This window comes from Amblyomma mixtum, chromosome 9 (assembly GCF_055824585.1).
Source record: "Amblyomma mixtum isolate Tamu chromosome 9, ASM5582458v1, whole genome shotgun sequence".
Taxonomy (NCBI): domain Eukaryota; kingdom Metazoa; phylum Arthropoda; class Arachnida; order Ixodida; family Ixodidae; genus Amblyomma; species Amblyomma mixtum.
The window spans coordinates 8,822,754-8,828,788 of record NC_143020.1 but is presented as its reverse complement, the minus strand read 5'-3'; positions in this window follow the sequence as shown (position 1 = coordinate 8,828,788).

Genomic DNA, 6,035 nt, shown 5'->3' with positions numbered 1-6,035 from the left:
GTGAGTGAGAAAGAGGGCGTCATTGGAAATGTATTTTCGTTTTGGTTTCTTTCAAGCCACCAGTTTGGGCCGCCTATCGAAGCTGCGTATTTCAACTGCTGGTTGCGGCTGCCTGCGCATGCGGTTATAGGGCGCGTTAACACCAGATGCGGCTTGCTTACATTGCCTCCCTGCTTGCTCTGTCTGAGATACTTGTATCGTACATAACACAATCCGTGTTGGATGCTTACAGGTATATTCAGTCAAAACAACGTTAATATAAGGATACATTGCTTACGCAGTGTGAAAAACTCACCGCGATGCTTGGAGATAGTTAAACTGAGAAAGGAGCAGAGAGAAAGAGACTCGGGGCACAGGGTTGTTGTTAAGACCTTGGTTACTCGGTGAGAGCTTAGACCTCCCGCACGGCGTTTTCTTTCTTCCGTGCGTGTGCGCATCACGCCTTTTTGACACAACGAGCTGTGGTTCTCGAGCGAGCCCCTCTCCTCGAATCGCTCCCGCGGTCACTCTATTAGCAGTCCACCAGTAAAGCAGGTCTGGTACATACAAGACTAGGTCTGTCTGTACCCTTCGAAGCTGCATGTAGAAACCAGAGCGATGTTGAGTGTTGTATCGCCGTCTCTTCTATCAACGGTGAGCAGCTTTAATCATACGTCTTCGCGAGGTCCTTTCGAGCTTCGCCTTCGTGAATGATGCGGTTCTGTGTCACGTGCTGTGCTGTGGCGACGGCTCCAAGCGTATTCGTTTGAAGTCTTGAAATAGTGCGTTTGGAAAGACGGCTACATTAATCTACTAGCTCAACTAACCCATTCCCATCAAACTGTAAGCTCAGCGTAGGTTCCGGCAAATCAGAGCTTTGATTCTGAAAACTCTTCGCGATTCACAACGTTACGCAACTGTATAACACCGTGGAAAATGCACCATTTTGCATTCTCAACGCTTATGTTTACTTGTACATCATTTTGTGTAGCGTGAGCAGCTATGCACATCGTCAGCGGTAACAACCTTTCTAGGACGGTGATTAGCGGGCTAGAATTGCTAGATACCTCAAGTGTACGCGCCTTAAAGGAAGTGTGCTTTTGACGGCTCCATTTTCACATTTTTGGGCGTATATAACGGCGCATTCCATTGACAGAACAGGAGAGGCAACGCGCAGTGAGGAGCAAAAAAAAATTGGGGGACGCTTAAGCTTCGTCTTCAAAAGTGAACGCGACAGCGTGTTTCAGCGTTGCCAAGGAGTCCACGGAACGCCGTCGCCCATCCGGCACGACGCCTTGCCCAAAGGAAAGGACATGACGCCTCCCTCATATCCCGGTGAACACCCGAACCGCGCCATAAGGGAAGGAAAATGAAATGAAAATTGCTTCTAAGGAAACACGCCTGTCTCTCATATCTCGGGGTACACCAGAAAGGAATGGACACCACAGTGCATGTCTCTAAAGCAGCCTTCTAAGATTTACCCGCCGCGGTGGCTCAGTGGTAAGTTGCTCGTCTACCGAGCCGGAGTACCCGGGTTCGAACCCGACCGTGGCGGCCTCGTTTCGATGGAGGCGAAACGCAAGAGGCGCCCGTGTGCTGTGCGATGTCAGTGCACGTTAAAGATCCCCAGGTGGTCGAAATTATACCGGAGACCTCCACTACGGCACCTCTTTCTCTCTTTCTTCTTTCACTCGCACCTTGCTCACTTCCCTTTAGGTGTTCAGGTGTCCGCAGTTCAGGTGTCCGCCCAGATATGTGTGACAGATACTGTGCCATTTCCTTTCTTCAAAAACCAGACGCGCCTTTGTTCATTCCAAACAATCGGGCTGGCGTGGCGGAGGGGTTATAAATGCTCGCCTCGCACTCCGGCTTCGGCGAGCGTGGCTTCGGCCGATTATCTGTTTTTTGAGCAGCGTCCGCTCCGGCGGACGCAGTTGTTGCTGCAACGCGCGTCTTTCCTTTCCTCTCTCTCCTTCCTCTGATCTTTTAACTCTCCTCTATCTGCACGTGGCAGCGGTGGTGGCTTGGCTCGAGCCAGTAGCAGGCCCGTGCAATTTCCTTTTCACCCTTCTCTCAGTCACAACAACAACGGAGGCCCTGGTTCGATTCCCCAACGCGACCAATTTCCTACTCGATTTTATTTATTAATGCTTCTGGGATTTCTCGCTCACGTCCAACGCCGCGGACGCCGACGACCACACCGGCTTTTCTGCGACACGGGCTGTGTCGCGTTAATAAATTGATCGCGTTCTTTCGATGGAGGGAGAGAGAGAGAGAGAGAGAAAACTTTTATTGCTCTTTCAAGAGATTCGCAGAGATGAAGACTTCTTGGTCGTCCTGCTTGGGCGCTGGCGACTTGAGTCTTCGAGCAAGGGTGGGCCCTCAGTAAATAATTTCTACCACGTGAGAATCTTTAGCGTGCGCTGACGTCGCACGGCACACGGGAGCCTTCTGCGTTTTCCCTCCATCGCTGTTGTACATATACAGCGATGGAGGGAAAACGCAGAAGGCTCCCGTGTGCCGTGCGACGTCAGCGCACGCTAAAGATTCTCACGTGGTAGAAATTATCCCTCCACTACGGCACCTCTTCCTCACTTTCTTCTTTCTCTCCCACCTTCCTCCCTTCCCTTACGGCGCGGTTCAGGTGTCCGCCGAGATATGTGAGACAGATACTGCGCCATTTCCTTTCCTCAAAACCAACCAATTTATTCGCTCACTGGCTGCTGCCCTCTTTTATAATATGCGAATGCAACGCTGCGCGCGTTTCTCACGCGTTCGCGACACGTTTGAAACGCTCTCCAACTACCAGCAACTGCCACTGCTGTTGTCCAGCGTCTCAAGCACTTCCGCGATTCGACGAGGCTTCGCCACCGCCACTTTGCGCTCACTGTACGGCGGAGGCTGAACAGCCGATGCTGAGCAATTCGTGTCTTAACTGCTGTTGAGACGCGGGTCTGCTGTCGCCGACCGGCCGGAGCAATGATGAGACGGGGAACTGATTTGGAGCAGCATGAAAAAATTCGCTGTGGCTTAGCATGGTTAAGCCCGGTAATTGCGAAAGCAATATCCGTAGCTACGCCATGGTACAGATGGTGGTGTAGCTGGTGGTGGTGCTTGTGGTTAGACTTGTGGTGATGCATCGCTTGTACAATCCAACCCAAACCAATCCCATCCCATCCCATCCAATCCAATCCAATTCAATCCAATGCAATCCACTCCAATCCACTCATATCCAATCCAATTCAATGTAATCTAATCTAATCTAATCCAATCCAGTCCACTCCACTCCACTCCAATCCAATCCAATCTAATATAATCCAATCTAATGCAATCAAGGTCAAATGAAGGTCAATGGTGGTCACCGCCGCGGCACGGCAAAGGCGTGAAAGTGCAAGTAGTATTGCTTTAGCAATAAAAGGTAAATGTATTCACATATTTAGAAACAGCAGCGAGATCACGCTACATGTCACGATGTGTCACAACAGGAAAAGACACAGTTGGGTATGAGAGAAGGCTGAAAGGAAATTGCACGGGCCTGCCAACTGGCTCCAGCCGAGCCTATATTCGACTCCATACCTCCACCTGCGGAAGCAAGACGAGGATTCACTCGAAGTCATCCTCCGCAAAATTATTAAGCGGGCTCTGGACCTCCCCGTGAACCCCTCCAACAAGCGCCTCCTGGGGCTGGGCATGTTGTACACATTTCGGGAGCTCCGGGAAGCCCACTTGACCAACCAATACACACGTCTCTTGAAGACATCGTCGGGTCGCCGCCTCCTTGCCCGACTACACATCCAACACACTACTCTCATGGAAGAGCGCGTACGTATTCCATCCCAGTGGAGATGCGCCGTCCACGTGCGCCCTCTTCCCGCGAACATGAACTGTGAGCACCGTAATGGCCGGCGCCTGGCGTGGGCGGAAGCCCTGGCCCGCCACTATGGATCGAAATCTGGCGTATTCTACGTGGATGCCTCCGGCCCCCACCATGGGGGATGGTTCACGGCAGCAGTCGTCCACGAATCTAGCCTACCGAATTCTCCAAAACAGCGTCTATACCGAGGACCCCACTCACCGGCGTATCGTTTGGGCTCCTGCTCACATGGGCTTTGAGGGAAATGAGGCAGCTGACGCCGCCGCCCGCGCGCTCTCCGCTCTCTCACCGGACATTCCCCTACGACCCCAACGATCAGGAACTCGAATTCACTCCCCCTTACTGGTTTAAAGACATTTCTTTACTTTATCAATGTGGCCATAGTCTTTATCCCCGCCCGTGTAAACGTCTCTCAAAGGCGGAGGAGCTGCTTTTGCTTCGCCTATATACAAAATACTTTGCTGTGCCCGGCAGCTCTCAAACACTTCGACCCTTCTTTCTCTGGCAACTGTCCGCACTGTGCGGAGAAGTCTTCGGACATCTACCACATGGTGTGGGCCTGCCCCTCCAAACCTGCTATCCCCCCTCACCCCAACCCAACCCGGAAGGACTGGGAGGCGACCCTGTTCGGCTGCTCTGACCTGCAGGCCCAACGGGACCTGGTCGCGCGAGCCCGGGCAGCGGCCGACGCCACTGGGGTCCCGAACTAGGGACCTCCACCTAGTACTTGAGGGCTGGCCCCCTCTGGGTCAGCTCATACCTCACCTCCCGAAGTTTATCTGTAAATAAATGTTTTCCACCACCACCACCAGCCACCACCGCTGTCACGTGCAGATAGAGAAGAGTTCAAAGACCAGAGGAAAGTGAAAAAGGAACGAACAGACGCGCGCCGCAGCAACAACCGCGTCCGCCGAAGCGGACGCTGGCTGAAAAAGATAAGCGGCCGTAGCCGCGATTCGTCACCACCTCCCCTGATGATGGTTGGTTGCGACTGAGAGAAGGATGAAAAGGAAAAGGGCACGGGCCTGCCAACTGGCTCAAGCCGAGCCACCACCGCTGCCACGTGCAGGTAGAAGAGAGTTGAAAGATAAGAGGACGGAGCAAAAGAGAGAGTAAATTGGATTGGATTGGAGCAAACTTTATTTGCGCCTGCAGTTGGGCGCTCGCGCGCCCCGACAAGGGCCAACGTCGTCTACGAGGCTGCCGTTACTCGGCGCGGGTCTCCGCTCGCCGTTGCCGGCTCGCTGGGTCCCTGCCTTTCGAGCGCCCCGAGGACCTGCTGTACGGCCCATAGCTGTTGGTCATGGTCGTTGCTCTTCGTGGCTGCCTCCAGCCGCGGCGGTATTGTTCCTCATCTTGCTTCCTTTGGATTTCTGATGCAGTCCCACAAGATGTGCGTGTGATCTGCCGGCTCCCTCCGGCAGACTCCACGTATCGGTCGGGTAGGTCTCGGGGTACATGCGATGCATCAGTCCTGGGCTCGGTAGCGATCCGGTCTGGAGCTGTCTCAGTAGTACCGCCTCCGCTCGACTCAGCCTCGGGTGCGGGGGTGGGAGAGTCCTGCGAGCCAGGCGGTAGGCCTTCGTGATTTCGCTGTAGTCGGTCATGCGGTCCTTGACTCCGAACCACGTCGGACGGTCTGTTGCCGGGGCACGGTTGGTTAGCGCTCGCTCCGCTGCGTGTGCCGTCTCATTGTGGTTTGCACTGCGTTCCGACGCGTCGCCCGCGTGCGCCGGAAACCACTTGATTCTTACTCTTGTGTCTTGTAGTTTAGTCGCTCGTAGTACGCGCTCGGCCTCCCTGCAGACTTGGCCTTTGGCGAAGTTTCGCACCGCCTGTCTCGAGTCACTCAGCACCGTGTAGCAGTCTGCGTCGGCGATGGCCAGGGCGATGGCCATGGCCACCTCCTCCGCTTGTTCCGCTCCGGCGCTTCTCACGCTCGCTGCCGTCCTCGTGGCGCCGGTCGACGTCTTTATGACGACCGCTGCGAAGGCGTTCCGTTGGTATTCGGCCGCGTCCAGAGAGAGAGACGAAAAACTTTATTTACACAGGAATTTGGGCCACGCCCCAGGGTCCCCGCACGACCCCACTGCACTCAAGTGTTTATGTTCCTGAGGTCCATAACACTGGCAGCACGGCCGGTGGCGATGGTCTGCACGGCCGGGTCATCCGAGCGCAGCAG